The following is a 21,677-nucleotide window of genomic DNA, read 5'->3' on the forward strand; positions in this document are numbered from 1 at the left end:
AGTTATACTGGCAGAGCAACAGAGTTGGTTCTTTTCAATAGAGAACTATCTCTAGGGAATTTTACCTATTTTTTAAACCATTAAGGAGCTCTTTTTTTTTTTTTTTGTAAGATGCTTTTAACTATAGGAACTGTTATACAAACAACTTCTACAAAGTATTGATTGGTTGGGATTCTCATTTATTCTGACTACCTACCATGTGCCATGGATGCTTAGTTATGTCTCCATACTGAAGTATGTTTATTCATATCTCCTGGATCTTCCCTCTAATTTGAAGATTTTTCTGGTTGTGAGATATTTTGATCTTGAGTTTAAATCTCTTCTTTAGATTTAGAGTTAAATGATTATTCTAATCTTTCTAATTCTATGCCTTTAAAACAGGAAATAGAATAACCTAAAAGTTTAAGAGCAAGGCATCTGCCCCATTCCACACTTAATGCCTTCTTGGCAGGCTACCTAGTAGAGTTTTTCACAAAACTACCTGCATAATCAGAGACAGAAATAATTTATGTTACTCCAAGGACTTTCCAGTTACTACACTATTTAGCTATAAAATTTCCAGGACAGATGAACACTGCTTTTTAAAGGCACCTTAAATAGCACTATTCTAAATCTTTTAACGTGTTATCAGTTGGGCTAAGTAAATTCACCAATTTGAATTATTATGAATCCATGCTCATGCCAGGCACTTAAGGAGAAAAAGAACTTTCAGAAATGGTAATTTAACCACCCCGCTTTTTTGGTGATTTAACCTTCTTGGTGCAAGAAAAGAAATGCCAATATGGAGGATGGAAACAAGTCCTGGCAGGTAACAGTCAAACCAATGTTTTCTCCACAGACCATGATGATACTTGTAATTACTGTCACCTAAATCAAAATGATTAAAGTAAAATCATGTCCTTCCAGATGCTCAGCATACACTTCCTCACAGTAAATTAAAGTCACCGTTAAGCATCTGAAATGCCTATAATTTGAACCACAGCTGCAAGAAAAGTCACTCAGTTGTGAATTTGTTAGACCATATGTTATTGTACCAGTGTGGGTTTTCTTTCCCAAGACCCCAATTGCCCCCACTGGGATAATTTCTAAACGACTGATATTGACTTGTACTCACAACTACTCCATGACTAAGAGGTAGCAAATTAAATGTAACAACAACAAAAAAACTCCTTTGGAAAATAGAAACTTATAAAAATAGAATTAGTCCCATGTTTCAGGTTTGAACTGCTGAAAAGAGTCTACTGTTTACCATAAACCTATCTCCCCCCTCCCCCACCCCAACATACATCAATAGCATCAAGATGTGGATAGCTTGTTATAGATGATTTTAGGATAATTCTAAAAACCACTGTTTAAAACACCATTTCCATTTTTTCCCACAAATGGAGCTATTTGCCAAATATACAGATTAACTATGACATGGTTTCTCGCAAGTGTCCAAGTTTCTCTTCCAATGGAGAAATAGGCAAATGGTAGTCAAACAATCAAAGAAAGAAGTGAGACAGGGCAGCTGGAAAATCCACAAAGAGAAGACTCATTCTTTGAATTACTAAATTGGATCTCCCTGTTGACTAGCTTCAAAATGTTAGAGAAACTCATGAGTCTTCTTGGATGATTCACTAAGAACTAGCATAGAAGGTTCTTCTATAGATGCTTCAATCATTTTAAGAGACTAGAAATTAAACTGTCTCTTGAACAGCCTATCAAGAAAGCACTTCCTACCAGTTAATTGTATAAAATGATATATAAAAATGGAAATTTGAACTAGTACAAATTCAAAATTTGAAAATTGAAGTATATTCTGATTACCTTATAAGGTACTTTCTATAAACCAGGTAATGTATCTTTTATATGCATTTTAGTCTGGGATAATGATGGAGAAAGCTGGGACTGGTTATTGAATATATATTCTTCAAATGACTCTCCATTTGGTATTTTGACAATATGTATGTCACGTATTATATCTTTCTAGGCATCTTTTCCAACATTTTTGCAATTTCTAAGTCATAGTCTAATAATCAATAATGCTATTCTTAGAGACTGGAGACCAATTTCCATGTAGATAAAATTGCATACTTCTCCTTCTATAAATTTTCTAAAGCTCTGATTCTCACACCAATACATGCTAGAATCAGTTAAGAAGTTTCTGTAAGAAAAAAATGCCAGCACTTGAGCCCAACATCAAGGACAATTAAAATGACAATCTTTGGGCATGTAACCTGATTATCAGTACGTTTTAAAAGCTTTCCAGGTGACACTAATGTGCAGCCAGGGTTGGGAACCTCCAATTTGGTCTAACCTATTACTTTATAGATGGGAATATGGGAGTTCAGAGAAGTGTGTTGTTCTAGGTAATATAGCTTAGTTAATGTCAGAGTTAAGATTAATACCTCTGTCTGCCTATATGTGCAGCCAAGTTTTTATGTCATGTGTAATATCACCTAGCATGTTTAACTTTATTATCAACTCTTTGCAAATTTACATGCAATAAAATGTAACCATTTTAATATGCAGTTTGATGAGTTTTGTTTTATTGTCTATAACTATGTAATCACCTCCCTAATCAAGATATGGAACATTTCCAGCACCCCACAAAGTCTCCTTATGCCCCTTTGCAGTCAATTCTACTCTACCTCCTGCCATAGGAACCCTAATTCTATTACTACAGATTTTAGTTTCACTTGTTTTATATCTTTATGCAAATGGAGTGGGGTGAGGAAAATGCAGTATGTGTTCTTTTGTCTGCCTTCTTTTACTTAAATGTTTTTGAGATTCATCCGTGTTGTTGCTTGTATTAATAATTCTTCCTTTTTATTGTTAAGTAATATTTTTTGTATGAGTATACCAAAATATATAAATACCCATTTATCTGTAGAAGGATTTTTAAGTTGTTTTTAGTTTGGGGTTATTATAAATAAAACTGCTATGAATACTCATGTAAAAGACTTTCTATGGACATGTTTTCTTTTCTGGGTAAATGCTCAAGAGTTGACTTACTGAGTCACATGTTAAGTTTATATTTAACTATATAAAAAATTGTCACATTTAAAAAAAAATTTTTTTAATGTTTATTTATTCTTGAGGGAGAGAGAAACAGAGTGTGAGTGTGGGAGGGACAGAGAGAGAGAGGAAGTCACAGAATCTGAAGGAGGCTCCAGGCTCTGAGCTGTCAGCACAGAGCACAACACAGGGCTCGAACCCACAAACTATGAGATCATAACCTGAGGTGAAGTCAGACACTCAACTGACTGAGCCACCCAGGTGTCCCTTGTCACACTGTTTTCTAAAGGGGTTGTACCATTTTACACTCCCACTAGAAACTATAAGAATTCCAGTTGCTACATATTCTCTCCAACACTTGGTATTAGTTTTCTACTACTGCCATAATAATTTGCCACAAGGTTGGAGGGTAAAGCAATGCAAATTTATTATCTTCTAGTTCTGTAAAGCCAGAATTCTGACATAGATCTCACTGAGCTAAAACCAAAGAGTTGGCAAGGCTCTGTTTCTTTCTCAGGGCTCTGGGGGAGAACCAATTACCTACTCATTGAGGGTGCTGGCAGAACTCAGTTACTTGATGTTGTAGGATCAAGATTCTCATTTTCTCACTCACTGTACACTGAGGATTGTTCTTTTCTAGAGGTTCCTCAATTCCTCGGCTTACAGCCATCTTCCTCTGTCTTCAAAGCCAGCAACCACCAGCGAGTTGAGATCGTTTCCCATCATATTTCTCTGACCCATTATTCTGCCTCACTTTTAAGAGTTTATAGGATTAGATTGAATCTATTCAAATAATCCAGGATGATCTCCCTATTTCAATTCCATCTGTGACCTTCATTCTTTTTTGCTATACAATATAACATATTCACAAGTCCCAGATATTAGGATGTGGAAATCTTTGTGAGACCACATCCTGTCTGCTGTACTCCCACCCCAGACCTTGAGGCTATTATTGTCATTCCTTTAACTTCTATATCTGTTACAAACTCCACTTAACAATATTATTAATTTTTCTTTAAAATCAGTTGTCTTTCATAAAAGGCCACAGATTGTATAATTTCATTTACATTAGATGTGAGAATAGGCAAATTGAGAGAGAAAGAAAATAGCTTAGTGCTTTCAAGGGGCTGGGTGGGTGAGTGGAGGATGGGGAGGACTGCTAGTGGGTACAGCACCACTTTTCAAGGTGATGAAATGTTCTGGGATTAGACAGCGGTGATAGTTTCACAACCTTGTGAACGTATTTGAAACTACTGTACACTAGGGGTGCCTGGGTGGCTCAGTTGGTTGACAGTCCAACTTCAGCTCAGGTCATGATCTCACAGCTCGTGAGTTCAAGCCCCGCGTCGGGCTCTGTGCTCAGAGCCTGCAGCCTGCTTTGGATTCTGTGTCTCCCTCTCTCTCTGCCCATCCCCTGCTCTCACTCTGTTTCTCTCTGTCTCTCAAAAATAAATAAACATTAAAAAAAATTTAAAAAACCCTACTGTACACTATACTTTAAAAGGGTGAACTTTATGGTATGCAAATTATATCTTAACTGGAAAAAGAGAGAGAAAAACACTTGTCTTAGAAGGAAATTATGAGGAGAAAAACAGCTTTTTTACCAGTCTCTCTCTACAAGGAATCAGCCCAACTGCCCTGTTTCTGGTACTGCCACATACTGTACTGGAAGCTATAGTGAGCAATCCTGATAACAGGAAGTATAAATACCTGGCTGGAGGTTAAACTATAGATACAAGCCCAGTTCAAAAAGAATAATGAAGTTAATATTTGAAGAGAACTCCATTACTTCTTTTTAGTTTAGGGTTAAGCTATATATATATATATATATATATATATATATATATATATATATATATATATATGATAAAAATATATGTAGTGTATAAGGTACATTAATCTCTAACATATAGCTTAATATATTTTTACATATACCATTATGGCTTCTTTTTCTTTCACTGTAGCACTGACTAAACCTCAAATAAAATATTGAAGAGAAATGGTAATAGTATATACATCCTTGTCTTATTCTTGACCTCAAAGGGAAAGCATTCAATATTTCACCTGTAAGTGTAATGTTAGTTATAGGCATCTATCTATCTATCTATCTATCTATCTATCTATCTATCTATTTAAGAGAGTGTGTGCAAAAGAGCATGGGAGGGGCAAGGGAAGAGAGAAAGATCTTATGCAGAGTCCCACACAAGGCTCGATCTCACAACCATGAGATCATGACCTGAGCTGAAATCAAGAGTTGGGCATTTAATTGCCCCAGGCATAGGCTTTTTTTAGTTTTTAGTCTATCAGGTTAAGAAAGCATCTTTCTATTCCTAGCTTGCTCTTTGTTTAGTTTTTAATAATCTTAATAACTTATTACCATGTAGAAACAAATCCACAGTGTCTCAGATATAGCATAAAACTTAATCACTTAATAAATATTAACTTAAGGAAAATAAGATACAGTCCTTGACCTGTACCACCTCATGGTCAAAATGTTGTGGGATTAATGACGAGACAGATACTGACTTTAATAGAAAGGAATCAAGGAAGGATTCAGAGAAAGTATCTGAGTCAAATCTTGCAGGCAGACAAGGTGAGGAAAGGACATTCTGGGTAGAAGTCATAGCTTGAAGATGTGAAAGAACATGGGACTATGAAAGCCATCAAAATATTTTAGAAAGATCATTCTGCTGACAGGGCAGGTGGTGAAATACATAATGGATGATTATAGTTGAAAAGCTAATTAGGAAGACAATGGTGAGGATCTGAAATAAGGGAGATATGCTCAAGAGAAAAGGGTATTATATAGTGAGCTTTAGGGAGTAGGAACAACTCACCTGATGGTCTTCGAGGTAGAGAATGAGGGAGAGGAGGAACTCAGTGTTTCCTTCCCAGTTACCTAGGTGACTGGTGATCTAAACTAAACCTACAGAGGATTTCAAAAGGTTCAGTTCTGGATATGCTGAGTCTGAGAAAGGCCACCAAGTGGGATGTCTAAAAGGAAGCTGAAAATGTTGGCCTCACACTCCTGATTATGATTTAGGATCAGTCCTGGTGAAGTCTCTGATCCAGAAGATGGATTACTAAAATAAATCCAGGATTGGTGCTAATAATTTGAGGGATTTACAGCAAACTATAGATCTAGAAGGGCTGTCAGGCACCATGCTTTCCCCCATTTAGTAGTTAGGATCTTTAACCCACATGCAGTCTGGCCATTGGAGGGTTCCAAGCCCCCTTACATCACTTTTTTCTGGGCCTTGGTCGTGAATTATTTTCATCATTGTCCTTTGGCCCTTAATTTATTTTGACCTCTGACCCAGCTATCTTGGCCTGTACCTAACTTTAACACAAATATGGAAGAACCCTCTTGAGGATGGATTCTACTCCAATACAACCAAACAAAAACTCAAATGCAATTCTAGGAGACATAAAAGAGTTCTGTGGATGACCTCTGAAGGCATTCTTGAATGAGTGGCATGGGACTTAAACAGTGTATCACATACCCAAATAACTTAAAATTTCTCTTTGCCATTCATCATTATAAAGACTACATCAATACATCAACTGCCTAAAAATCTCTAAAAATCTCTTCTCTTTCCCTCTCTCACATTTTCTCAATACTCACTGCTGTAGTCTATTCCCTGCTACTTTGGTCTCCATTTCTACATGGATAGTGTATATACAAATATAAACACAAATATAAATATATTAAACAAGATAAACACACACACCATGAATCATTACTGATCCCCAAATCTCTTCCCAGGGGAAGGATGAGAAGAAATAGGAATACATTAGGTATCTGTGTGCTTAGTTGAAATGTGGTAACTAAATGCAGATCAGCACTTGGCTAACAACCACTGGAAAAAGTAGGGGGTCTTGTGTGGAAATGAGAAAATTCACCAAGGTTTGGAATTAAAGAAGGCAGGCTGCTGGGAGTGGGAAGTGAAGGTGAGCAGGAAGAGGATAGCCATGCCAAATAGCATAGCTGGAATGTTAGACTTTGTAGGACGGAAAGGTTTACAAAGCACACCAAGGAAGAACTCTAGACATAACTGTTGACTGATAGAGCCCACTCTTGTCTCTCTTACGATGGGCTGTGGGAGGAAATAAGGAAATTCCATCCTGCTTGGTGAAGTAGTCTCAGCCATAAGGGCTTATGGTCTCCCTGTAGAGATCATCAATGTGTGGGAACATGTGTATTTGGTGGGGTGGCCAGGAAACCCCTTACAGAGTGATTGGGAAATCATGACCTTTCTTGTCTTAAACACTCCCTGCCTGGCTAGGCTTCCCCAGACCAAATACAAACACCAGAATTTAATGAAAGAATGCACATTCCTTTTAGAAAAGGTCAGGAAGTTCTCAATGAGCAGTATCACCTGGAAACACCAGATATTGTTTCCCTACTACCGCAAAAGGGTGTGATGGGCACTTACAGACTGATCTTCAGAAGGAAGGTGTACTCCACATGGATTATGCCTCTTTTCTAACCCCTTTTCACTTTCCCCAATTTCCTCTCCTGTTGTCTTACAGCTCCTTCTAGACCCCTACTCCAGTGTCCACATCCACCCTTCATGAATCTTCACTGGAGTTTCCTCCCCTCTGTTCTTTCTGGTGTAATAAAATCAAGCTTTTCAGGCTTTGGAGACTCCAAAGAGAAAGAAGCATGATCTGAATTTACCCAATGAAGAGAGAGAAAGTGTCTTGATTCAATTTCCTTACCAGCCGACTTCCTCTGGCTCTAAGAAGCAAGCATATTCATCAATGCAAGCATTCATTTTCACTCACCACACACTCCCTCCAACCCCACCCCAAAGGCCTCACAGACTATCTCATATGAAGAAAGCATATTTCATGTAATGCTGACATCATCATGCTAAGGAGCATTTGGCCCCCACCAATAGGAGAGTCACAACTTGAGTATGAATGACTCCATTTATTATGAATGGCTCCATCTGCAGGTGGCTCTCACGCCAATTAGGCTCTTCTTTCATGAAAGAAATAGACCAGCACACATGTGTTAGGTCTCAGTCCATTTTGCAACAATAGCTGCCATTTATTGATATGTAATTCACTTTGCCACTTAATCCTATGTGATCCTCACAGTGACCCAGCAAGGTTCATATTGTTAAATACTTCATGAAGAAACTGAGGCTCAAAGATTTAGAAAATTGTCCAAGGTCTCATACATGGTGGACAATGAAGCTGGTATTTGAGCCCAGATCTAGCTGTCTCCAAAATCCATGATCATAACACTGTATTGTGCTACCTCTTAGCATGAGGTGAGCAGAGATGAAACCAAAGGAAATATCACAGGACTCTGGACTTTTAAAACAGATGCCTATGTGCTTGTTAGCTTTTTAGGGGGAAAAGTGAAACAGAATCCTTTACTCTTCCCTTCCTCCCTTTCTCTCTTCCTTTCATTACAAAAGGCTAAAAGTAAACACAGAAGAATCAGAAATAATGGTGTAAAACTGCTTCAAACCAATCTCTGGGTAAATAGCTATGAAAATATTCAGTTGCTTTATGATCCCATTTAGAGTTAACATTATATTTATAGCCTTTTCCCTGAATACACATTAAGGTAATATTGAACTTTTGGTAAAAATTATATCATACATCTGTGCTGACAGCTTGTTTCCTGAACACAAATCTTTATCTACTACTTTCAGCTTTCAATATTTTCTCCAAAGATGTAAGTTAGGACATTAAAAGGTCCAGAAATAAACGTAAAACAGATGGGATTAGATTTCTGTGGGGAATGACAGCCATACTGAATTTAATGGAAACCAAGCTAGAAAGAGGTCTGAGAGGAAAACCCATGAAGCATACATAGGAAGGACCGTGGCTTGGGATGGAATCTCAAGAGTGTACATCTGACTTATAATTGCAAGTTGCCCTTGAAGTTGGGTGTTCTTTAAGATGTAATTAAGCGATTGGTCATGGGACCTTACTATGATACAGGGCAAATATTTTCAGTCACTGAACTGATGAATAGCCAAGCACTGACATTTTGTGAGTTTAGTATTTATTTCTTTCATTTCCCTTCTTAAGCAAGTGAAGAGCCTGGGGCTCTCATGAAGAAAGAGGTCCCAAGATCTGTGGCTAAGGCACTGGATGTGCCTGTGGTCATGGAGCAAAGGGGAAGTACTGGACTGAACTGAACTCAGGGAACAAAAGCCCACTGAAGTTTGAAGGATCAGCAAGAGGCTTGGCCTTTCTGGTTCAGAAGGCTGAACTTGGAGGCTAATGCAAGGTAGATAGAGGGACTCTTTTCTGGAGTCTTAGCTAACAGCCAAGAAGAAAGGTACAGGGGGAGTCTACAATTAGTACAGGATGGTTATGGGCAACAGCATACATCCTAAGACAATAGAAGTGAACTTTTTTCTTTCCTGTTTATTCAATCCCTACCTCTCAATTGTATTATTGCCACAAATATTTAAATATCCTCTGGCCTCTCCTATTTAATAATAAGAAAAGAATTCCTATTTAATGTTGTTTTTCTTTCATCCACCATCCCTCCCTTTTTTCTTCATAATGAAATATGTCAAAACTCTATATCCTCACATTTCCTCATATTCCATTAACGATCCATTTCATTGGATGACCTTTGTTCCTCCACTCTAACAAATTGGCTCTTTCTAGACTTACCTGTGACCATGATACTGCTAAATTCATCAGAAAAATTTTAGCTCTCATCCTGTTTGGTACTCAGCAGCATTAACCCCCACCCCTTTACCAGTGATCACTCTATCCATCTTGAAACACCCTCTTCCCTTGGCTTCTAGTCCCCCCCTCCCCTTACCCACTCTTCAGGTTTTCCTGTACCTCTCTGGCTGCTCTTAATCAGCTTTGTTGCCAGCTTATTCTCCTCAAATCACTAAATGTTAGAGTTGGCTAGAGGTCAGTGTCAGACCCTCTTTTTTTTCATGTTTTACTCTTCTGCTAGGCCATCTCATCCCTTCCTATGACCTGAATTTCCAGTGCTACTAGACCTCTCCTCTGAGTCCTAGATGGATATCTGCTTATGCCATATATTCTCTTGGATCTAAGGTGTATTATGTGTAAGCCTAAATTCACTATCTTTTATTTCACATGTGGTTTTCTCAATGAATGGCATTGCTATTTACCCAGTTGCTTAAAAGCTATGTGGAAGTCATTCTTGACACTTCCTCCTTCCTTGTACCACACACCCCCAATTCATTAACAAGTAATACAGACTTTTATGTCTTAAATGCATCCTCAATCCTTTCATTTCCATTCTCCTTTATCTACACAGTCAATATGATTTCTCACCATGGATCAATGCAATAGCATCTCAACCTCACTTTTACTAATCCCTCTCATCCAGTCTATGTATCTTTTCAAAAAATAAATCTGACCACATTCTTACCTTCCTACCTTCATGTGTGGTTAAAGCCATTCAAAAGCCATCTTTTGCTTTGGGGTTAAAGAGCCATATCCTTAACATACTCTATAAAGCCATCCATAATCTGGCCTCTACTTACCTTGCTCCTCTTCTAACTCCACTCTTCCCTCATATTCTTCAGCACATGACCTTCTTTTTATTTCTTGATCCCTCCATGTTTTCTCTTCCTGAAGAAAGAGACACACATATTTTCCCCTTGTCCTAGAACACTCTCCAATCACCCTTCATTTGTCCATAGCAGACTCTTGCAGAAGACCAGTATGCCCTTGCAATTAATACTTTGAAGAAGTAAAATGCTGACCTACTTTCTAAGTCTGTTGCACTGAGTGAACCCTAAGTAGATCCACATGCTTTTAATAATGCTCACGTCATTTTCATTCCTCAGATAAGCCAAAAATTTTTAAAAAGGCAACATAAAACAATAAAATTTCCTTGGAGTTTACTGATTTCTTTATATTTAACAGACTATTGCAAATTAGCAAAGATTTAAGTTGGGTAATTCTTAACTAGATAACTAGAAAGGTTTAAGCAAAGACTAGTTGCTCAGAGATATGAAACGATTCTATATTTTATAGCAACATTTGCAATAAATGTTATTTCCTTAGCATACACTTTAAAATGATATTGACCAGAAGCAAGTAAAAGAAAACCCTCAGCCTCTGGCCCTCTTGGTATCAAACAAGTTGAAATAATAGCTCTTGGTCCTAAGAAAAGGCTGTCTAAGCAGACAAGGAGAACGAGTTAATGAGATCCTGTAATCTGATCCCCAGCAGTCATGGACAGCTATTCTCAAGGTACTAATGAATCCTACACCTTTACAGATCATGGATGTACAGAATCTAACCCCAGTGAGTGCAGGCAAGTCTCGACCATCAAAATGGTTTTGCTGGTGTAAATAACAGGGATCTGTTATCATGAGATTACCTGTCTGTAAAATGCCTATTTATCTTCATTATGTTGCTTTTCAGGGGAAGAAGGAAAGGGTGAGTGTTGGTGTGTAAGATAATGGAGTTAGGACAGGAAAATGGCATCTCTGACCCAAAGTGAACCCTGCTTTAACTCAGTGGGTTTTTTCAACAGCCAGATGGAGTCCATAATGTTGACTGTCAGTGTTGTATTTTCTTTAGTACTATAAGTATTCAGCAAAATACAACAAAGATGAATTCATACCTGGGATTTCAACGTCATAGTTTGTGCAAGAGAATAAGATGGCAATTTCAATCTGGTCATTTTCATTCACTCATGCACTCATCTAGTCATCCATTCACCAAATACCTCAGTAACTACATGCCTAGCCCTATGCAAGATAAATTATTAAAATAAAAGTGACTAAAAACATTATACTACAAAGTGGAAGTAAAAGTTACCACAAAGAAAAATAAAAGGAACAACCTGCTTCAGAGACAGACAGATGGCTTTTACACCAACATGTGAAGAATAAAGTGGAGCCAGCCATTCAAAGTAGGAGATGCAATGGGGTTAGGTGATCAATTTCATTTTTTTTATCTTGATTTTAATATGAAATTTAAATATGAAAGGAAATATAATTATGAAATACTCTTTTAATCAAAATCAAATACTTCCAAAATATATAAAGAAAAAAGTGGGGGAGGAGCCACAATGGTGGAACAGCATGGAAGTTTTTTGTGTGTCTCAAGTCCATGAAATACAGCCAGACCAACACTAAACCATCCTGCACACCTAGAAAACTGATTGGAGGATTAACACAACATCTGCACAACCTGAACCACAGAATTCAGGACCTACATGGTGACGAGAGATGACCTTGGGGAGCGAGAAGACGCAGAGGACAGGGAGCTGCTTTTGCATGGGGAGGGAGGACAGAGACTGGGGGTGGGGGGTTGGGGAGAATATGGGAAAAGCACCCCTCCCCAAAAACAGCTGGAGACAAAGTGGAAAATTGGAAACAGCCACAGGGACTGAACTAAAAAGGGAGAAAGGAGAAAGGAGAGGGTTTCAATTCCATTAAGACTGTAAACAGGAAGAATGCAGAGTCTGAAACTCTGCAGCTCAATACCTAGCAGTGCTCTGGTGGGAAGGGTGAATCCCCAGGAGCAGAGTGGGGTCCAGGAAGTTCTCAGGCCACACAGGGAGAAGCGGTTCCACTGCTGGAAGGACACTTGGTAGAGCAGACCCCAGAGAATGGCCACACTTGCTGGTGCTGGTACAAGGTCACTGTGGGGTAAAGCCTGGTACCAGATGTGTGTTGTGATTTTCCATAATCCCTGAGGCACTAGTGCTACACTGTCTCGCGAAATTTTTCTGGGGCGGGCTGGCACCTAGCCTCAGTCTCTGGGCACTGGCAGCAGCACGGTCCCACAAGTGTTCCTGGGTGCAGCTGGCACCTGGCCATTGCTCTGTGAGACCCTCTGCAGAGGGGCTTATTAGGTCAAAGCCACAGTCCCTCAGTAGTTGGGGGCTGGGGAAGACAGCCACATCTGAGACAAAACTCAGGAGGGAGGTGCTGCCTCGGGCTTGGTTACGGACAGTGTGGAAGCGGGGAGTGGACAGAAGCCGAAGATGAAAGATGGTTACGCGATTGCTGATTGGGGAGAGCAGAGTTCCGATACTAGAGACTGAGTAGCTGGGAGACACCATTTTCACCGCTCCTGCACATGCGTATGCGCACCTACAAGTGCCACAACAATCCACCCCAGCAGGCTAGCAATGCCATCTAGTGGAGAACAGAGCCGTTACACTAAGCCCCGCCCAACTGGGCCAACCTTGCTCTTCAAGAAAACAAGACTCACCACCTGCTTAGTTTATGGACTACAAAGCCCTTCATAGTTTGACTTCTAGGGGAAAACGAAGTAATTTCAGTCCTACTTCAGTCTGTTAGCTGGTCCATTTATTCAATTTTCTTTCTTTCTTTCTTTTTTCCCTTTCATTTCTTTTCTTTTTCTTGAATACAGAAAGAGAAAAAATTCATTTTTATTTTCAATTTTTATAAAAATATTTTTAATTTTTTTCTACTATATTTTTTACTTTTGTGTAAGTTTTTTCAAATTCTTTTTCACTTCCATCATTTCATTGTAGTCTACTTCAGTGTATTCATTTTTTCAAACTTTCAAACGATTTCTTTTTTTTCCCCCTTTTTTCTCTAATCTATCAAGCCACTTTCAACACCCAGACCAAAACACACCTAGGATTTAGGATGATTTATTTGATTTTGATTTTGTGTGTGCATGTCTGTTTTTAATTTTTTAATTTTTATTTTTTTAATTTTAATTTTGTCTACCTCATCAATTCCTTTTCTCCCTTCAAAATGACAAAACAAAGGAATTCACCCCAAAAGAAAGAGCATGAAGAAATGACAGCCAGGGATTTAACCAACACAGATACAAGCAAGATGTCTGACCAGAATTTAAGAATACTAGCTGGAGTCAAAAATAGATTAGAATCCCTTTCTGCAGAGATAAAACAAGTAAAAGCTAGTAAGGATGAAATAAATGCTATAACTGAGCTGCAATCTCAAATGAATGCTGCAGTGGCAAGGACAGTGAGGGAGAACAGAGAATCAGTGATATAGAGGACAAACTTATAGAGAATAATGAAGCAGAAAAAAAGAGGGAGATTAAGGCAAAAGAGCATGATTTAAGAATTAGAGAAATCAGCAACTCATTAAAAAGGAACAACATCAGAATCATAGGGGTCCCAGAAGAGGAAGAGAGAGATTTAGAGGTAGAAGGGTTATGTGAGCCAATCATAGTGGAAAACTTTCCTAACCTGGGAAAGACACAGACATCAAAATCCAGGAAGCACAGAGGACCTCCATTAGATTCCACAAAAACCGACCATCAACAAGGCATATCATAGTCAAATTCACAAAATACTCAGGCAAGGAGAGAATCATGAAAGTAGCAAGGGAAAAAAAGTCAACCTACAAGGGAAGACAGATCAGGTTTGCAGCAGACCTATCCACAGAAACTTGGCAGGCCAGAAAGGAGTGGCAGGATATATTCACTGTGCTGAATCAGAAAAATATGCAGCCAAGAATTCTTTATCCAGCAAGACTCATTCAAAATAGAAGGAGAGATAAAAAGTTTCCCAGACAAACAAAGATTAAAGGAGTTTGTGACCACTAAACCAGCCCTGCAAGAAATTTTAAGGGGGACTCTCTGAGGGGACAAAAGATGGAAAAAAAGTAAATAAATAAATAAATACCAAAAGCAACAAAGATTAGAAAGGACCAGAGAACACCACCAGAAACTCCAACTCTACAAGCAACATAATGGCAATAAATTCGTATCTTTCAGTTCTCACTCTAAACGCCAATGGACTCAATGCTCCAATCAAAAGGCATAGGGTAACAGAATGGATAAAAAAATGAGATCCATCTATATTCTGTTCACAGGAGACCCACTTTAGACCTAAAGACACCTTCAGATTGAAAGTAAGGGGATGGAGAACCCTCTATCATGCTAATGGTCTCCAAAAGAAAGCCGGAGTACCCATACTTATATCAGACAATCTAGACTTTAAAACAAAGACTGTATCAAGAGATGATGAAGGGCATTATATAATAATTAAGGGGTCTACTCACCAAGATGACCTAACAATTGTAAACATTTCTTTGCCAAATGTGAAAGCATCCAAATATATAAATCAATTAATCACAAACATAAAGAAACTAACTGCTAATAATACCACAATAGTAGGAGACTTCAACACCCCACTCACAACAATGGACAGATCATGTAATCAAAAAATCAACAAGGAAACAATGGCTTTGAATGACACACTGGACCAGATAGACTTAACAGATATATTCAGAACATTTCATCCTAAAGCAGCGAAATATACATTCTTCTCCAGTGCACATGGAACATTCTCCAGAATAGACCACATACTGGGACACAAATTAGCCCTCAGCAAGTACAAAAAGACTGAGATCACACCATGCATATTTTCAGACCACAACGCTATGAACTCGAGATCAACCACAAGAACAAATTTGGAAAGGTAACAAATACTTGGAGACTGAACAACATCCTACTAACGAATGAATGGGTCAACCAAGAAGTTAAAGAGGAAATTAAAAAGTATACGGAAGCCAATAAAAGTGGTAACACCACAACCCCAAACCTCTGGGATGCAGCAAAGGCGGTCATAAGAGGAAAGTAGATAGCAATCCAGGCCTTCCTAAAGAAGGAAGAAAGATCTCAGATACACAACCTAACCTCATGCCTTAAAGAGCTGGTAAAAGAACAGCAAATAAAACCCCAAACCAGCAGAAGGCAGGAAATAATAAGGATTAGAGCAGAAATTACTGCTATTGAAACAAAAAAACCAGTAGAACAGATCAATGAAACCAGAAGCTTGTTCTTTGAAAGAATTAACAAAACTGATAAACCATTAGCCAGTTTGATCAAAAAGAAAAAGGAAAAGACCCAAATAAATAAAATCAAGAATGGAAGAGGAGAGATCACAATTAACACAGCAGAAATAAAAAAAATAATAAGAGAATATTATGAGAAACTATGTGCCAATAAAATGGGCAATCTGGAAGACATGGAAAAATTCCTAGAAACATATACACTACAAAAACTGAAACAGGAAGAAACAGAAAATTTGAACAGACCCATAACCAGTAAAGAAATCGAATTAGTAATCAAAAATTTGCCAAAAACAAGAGTCCAGGGCCAAATGGCTTTCCAGGGGAATTCTACCAAACATTTAAGGAAGAATTAACACCTATTCTCTTGAAGCTGTTCCCAAAAATAGAAATGGAAGGAAAACTTCCAAACTCTTTCTGTGAGGCCAGCATTACCTTGATTCCAAAACCAGACAGAGACCCCACTAAAAAGAAGAACTATAGACCAATTTCTCTGATGAACATGGATGCAAAAATCTTCAACAAGATATTAGCCAACTGGATCCAACAATACATTAAAACAATTATTCAAAATGACCAAGTGGGATTTATACCTGGGATGCAGGGCTGGTTCAATATCCACAGAACAATTAACATAATTCATCACATCAATAAAAGAAAGGACAAGAACCATATGATCCTCTCAATAGATGCAGAGAAAGAATTTGACAAAATACAGCATCCTTTCTCGATAAAAACCCTCAAACAGTAGGGATAGAAGGATCATACCTCCAGATCATAAAAGCCATGTATGAATGACCCAATGCTAATACCATCCTCAATGGGGAAAACTGAGAGCCTTCCCCCTAAGGTCAGGAACAAGACAGGGATGTCCACTCTCGCCACTGTTAATTAACATAGCATTGGAAGTCTTAGCCTCTGCAATCAGACAACACAAAGAAATAAAAGGCATCCAAATCGGCCAGGAGGAGGTCAAACTTTCACTCTTGCCAGATCATATGATACTCTATATGGAAAACCCAAAAGATTCCACCAAAAAACTGCTAGAGTTGATTCATGAATTCAGCAAAGTTGCAGGATATAAAAACAATGCACAGAAATCAGTTGCATTCCCATACACCAACAATGAAGCGACAGAAAGAGAAATTAAGGAATTGATCCCATTTACAGTTGCACAAAAACCCATAAGACACCTAGGAATAAATCTAACCAAAGAGGTGAAAAATCTATACACTGAAAACTACAGAAAGCTTATGAAAGAAATTGAAGAAGGCACACAATAAAAATGGAAAAAGATTCCATGCTCCTGGATAGGAAGAACAAATATTGTTAAAATGTCAATACTACCCAAAGCAATCTACATACTCAATGCAATCCATATCAAAATAACACCAGCATTCTTCACAGAGCTAGAACAAATAATCCTAAAATTTGTATGGAACCAGAAAAGACCCCGAATAGCCAAAGCAATCTTGAAAAGGAAAACCAAACCAGGAAGCATCACAATCCCAGACTTCAAGCTATACTACAAAGCTGTAATTATCAAGACAGTATGGTACTGGCACAAAAACAGACACTCAGATCAATGGAACAGAATAGAGAACCCAGAAATAGACCCACAAACATATGGCCAACTAATCTTTGACAAAGCAGCAAAGAATACCCAATGGAATAAAGACAGTCTCTTCAGCAAGTCATGCTGGGAAAAACTGGACAGTAACATGCAGAAGAATGAACCCGGACCACTTTCTTACACCATACACAAAAATACACTCAAATGGATGAAAGACCTAAATGTAAGACAGGAAGCCATCAAAATCCTTGAGGAGAAAGCAGGCAAAAACCTCTCTGATCTTGGCCGCAGCAACTTCTTACTCAACACGTCTCTGGAGGCAAGGGAAACAAAAGCACAAATGAACTACTGGGACCTCATCAAAATAAAAAGCTTCTGCACTGGGAAGGAAACAGCAAAACTAAAAGACAACTGACAGAATGGGAGAAGATATTTGCAAACGACATATCAGATAAAGGGTTGTACCCAAAATCTATAAAGAACTTATCAAACTCAACACCCAAAAAACAAATAACCCAGTGAAGAAATGGACAAAAGACATGAATAGACACTTCCCCAAAGAAGACATCCAGATGGCCAACCGATACATGAAAAAATGCCTAATGTCACTCCTCATCAGGGAAATACAAATCAAAACCACAATGAGATACCACCCCTCACCTGTCAGAAAGGCTAACATTAACAACCCAGGCAACAACAGATGTTGACAAGGAAGCAGAGAAAGAGGATCTCTTTTGTACTGCTGGTGGGAATGCAAACTGGTGCAGCTACTCTGGAAAACAGTATGGAGGTTTCTCAGAAAATTAAAAGCAGAACTACCCTATGACCCAGCAATTGCACTACTAGGTATTTATCCAAGGGATACAGGGATGCTGTTTCGAAGGGACACATGCACCCCCATGTTTATAGCAGCACTATCAACAATAGCCAAAGTATGGAAAGAGCCCAAATGTCCACTGATGGATGAATGGTTAAAGAAGATGTGGCATATATATACAATGGAGTATTACTCGGCAATCAAAAAGAATGAAATCTTGCCATTTGCAACTATGTGGATGGAACTGGAGAATATTATGCTAAGCGAAATTAGCCAGAGAAAGGCAAATATATGACTTCACTCATATAAGGACTTTAAGACACAGAACAGATGAACATAAGGGAATGGAATCAAAAATAATATAAAAAGAGGGAGGGGGACAAAACATAAGAGACTCTTAAATATGGATAACAGAGGGTTACTGGAGGGGTTGTGGGAGGGGGGATGGGCTAAATGGGTAAGGGGCACTAAGGAATCTACTCCTGAAATCATTGTTGCGCTATATTCTAACTAATTTGGATGTAAATTACAAAAAATTTTTTAAGTGAAAAAGAAAATAAAATTAAAAAGTGACTGCTTTTTGCCTGTCTACCTACAAAAATTCCATTCTCTAGAAGGAAGTATGGTTAACAGGTGGGGTGTATTTGAAGAATTCTTACCCGATCATTTCCCATCTGGAAGTATACGAACTGTTAGGCTCTTTCTTTGGAAACAATGAACAGACTGAGTGTAAAGTCACAAAGAAAGCATATTACTGATATCAGAATATCTTTGCAGTATCTTAGTATGCTTCCAATTGCATGATAATTTGCATCTGTGAATAATCAGGGGACATAAAGTTCTGTACAATCTGCATTCTGATAATCATGTTTCCAGATCTTTCAGAAACTTACTTGAAATAAAGTTTATAACTGTTATCTTTCTGAAACTCACTAGAGCTAGTAAAAATTTTTACTGATTATTTTGGCAGCTCAAATCTCAGTTTGGGGTCATTCAAGTTGCCTTTGCTTTAGCTCACATTTGATTGATTTTGCTATGTTGGTAAATAAGAAATTTTTTTTAAAAAGCCCCCAAAGTGGACATAAAGGCCTATCACATTACTAAATGATAACAAACAGATGACACTCAGAATATCTAATCAATAGTACTCTGTATTTCACTAGATCAAAAATATACTTCAAAACAGACTTGATTCATTTTAAAAGTAGAGTAAAAGATAAAAGTCAATTAGAGACTCATGATATATCCCCTGAGGAGAAATAAATCCAAATTTCTAAAATCGAGGATGTTGAGCTAGCTCAGTTTCAAGTGAACTGCAAAGTATCTCAGGACCAAGAGGTATTTATTTCCTAACATGAAGTGTTATATGCAGTGAACCTGAATTATAAGGAGTTCTGGGCCTCAGAGGAAGCCCAACCATAGGGAAAGGAAATTCATGGTCCAAAGACACATGTCCTTGACCTACCAAGAAAAGGTACACAAAATAATATCTAACTTATTTTTTAACTATCTACAGAATTGTTAAATATCTCACATGTAGAAGAGTGATAAAATTTAAATATGTGTTTAGTAAGTGTCACCTATATGACTATAAACCAGATCAAGAAACCATTGCCAATATCCCTACAGAAAACAAACTGACGGTTGCCAGAGGGGAGGAGGTGGAGGATTGGCAAAATGAGTGAAGCGGAGATACATGCTTCCAGCTATTGAATAATAGATCATGGGAATAAAGGGAACAGCATAAGGATAATAATCAATGGTATTATAATAGTGTTGTATGGTAGCTACTATCTACACTTGTGATGAAAATAGCAAAACGCACAAGTTTGTCTAATCACTATGTTCTATACCTGAAACTAATGTAACGTGTGTCAACTATACTCAAAAAAAAAAAAAAAAAAGAAAGAAAGAAAGAAAGAAACTATTACCAATAGCCCAAAAGCTCCCCTGGGATTCCTTCCCAATCCCAATCTTCTTCCTTCCCTCAAAGGCTACCATTTCCTGACTTTTCTAGTTATCACCACTTCTCTTAATACTTTTGCCACTGAATTATATATCCCTAAATTCTAGAGTGTAATGATGTCTGTTTATGAATTTTATATAAATAGATACTATAAGTGTTCTTTTGTGTCTCATTATCTAGTAAGGCATGTCATTTGTCTAGATTCTACTAAAGTTAGAGCCATTTTCTCCTTCTAGACAATACTGCACTTTGATTCTTTTTAAAAACATAATGGGGTAGAAATTATATGACATTAAGATACAGACACTGATCAGAGAATTTTACTTTCCCTTTATGTCTTATCAAGTAGAATGCCAGGGAGTATCCATATTTTATAGTTCTGTCTCCAACTCTCTGCTAAATGTGAGATTCTTCTACAGACTGACTCTGACCTACTCTGAGTCCTAGAGCTGGCACTGTTCTCCCATGATAGAATGGACCACAGATGGCTGGTTCACACTTGCAGCCAAGTTTCTGCAAGCATGACTGTAAGATACTGAATTGCAGGGAGTTCTTTTTGTCTATGAACATTGTATACATCTTCATTTATTCAAAAAAATCTTATTTTCAGACATGTCTTGAAAATTTTTTATAGGAATGTTCTTTAGTGTTCAAACTTTTTATAATACTATAAGGATGAACTTTTCTTCTATTACATATTATTTGTGCTGTTACTTATTTTTATTGCATCAAATTTTTGGGAGGGCATTCACTGAAGAAAAATATATTGCTATAGACTGAATATTTGTATCTTCTCTAAATTCATATGCTGAAACCTAATTCCCCAATGTGATGATATGTGGATGTGAGACTTTTGGGAGGTGATTAGCTCATGAATGGGATTAGTGACCCTATAAAAGAGACATCAATGATAGAACATGATCCACATTACAAACACTGGCTCCTGTTCATCTAGTTTGGGAACACTGATGGGAGCACTAATGGAGAACAGCTGGGTTTCACTGGTATTTTCCTCCTCTCCTATCCCAGGCAGCTCTCTGCTCACCTTCTGAGACACCAACATTTCCCTTAGTGATATATGTGGGGGAAAATGTAGTTAGAGACTCCTAGGGAACCACTCTGTTGTCAAAGTTATAAAAACAAAAAACAAAACAAAACAAAACAAAATAATCATGTCCTTCTCTTGCATGCCTCCCATAAGGATGTTTCAGTGCTTTGAACAAAAGCTGGTCTGAATACAAATGCTATTATGGGAATCTTTACAAATCTACCACAATTTGGGCAAGAATTCTTCCAAATCTCTCACAATCACAGTAAGGCAATGGGCTTATGGTTCTTCAATTGATTTTCAATATCTTCTCTGTATCTTTCAAGTTAGTATTCAAAAGTTGTCTTTTTTAAAGTAGTATCTTTGTTAAGGAAAGCTTTTCATTAAAGGTACCAGAGAGTTATTAAAGATCTCTGAGGTAATAATGGGTGACTGAATGAGGCTGCCCATAAAAACCCTATAAATCTTTTTATCTAAGGGATTTGTCT

At 37.8% G+C, this 21,677-nt stretch overlaps 1 long non-coding RNA gene across 1 annotated transcript in view; it reads right to left on the reverse strand.

Annotated features, from left to right (window-relative positions):
* LOC113603032 (uncharacterized) overlaps positions 1 to 21,677 on the reverse strand; it is a 165,401-nt gene that overhangs the window by 128,319 nt on the left and 15,405 nt on the right. Inside the window, exon 3 of the long non-coding RNA XR_008296843.1 lies at positions 10,505 to 10,596. This is a non-coding gene — a long non-coding RNA (uncharacterized LOC113603032). The remainder of the gene's footprint in view (positions 1 to 10,504; positions 10,597 to 21,677) is intronic.

This window comes from Acinonyx jubatus, chromosome A2 (genome assembly GCF_027475565.1).
Source record: "Acinonyx jubatus isolate Ajub_Pintada_27869175 chromosome A2, VMU_Ajub_asm_v1.0, whole genome shotgun sequence".
Lineage (NCBI taxonomy): Eukaryota > Metazoa > Chordata > Mammalia > Carnivora > Felidae > Acinonyx > Acinonyx jubatus.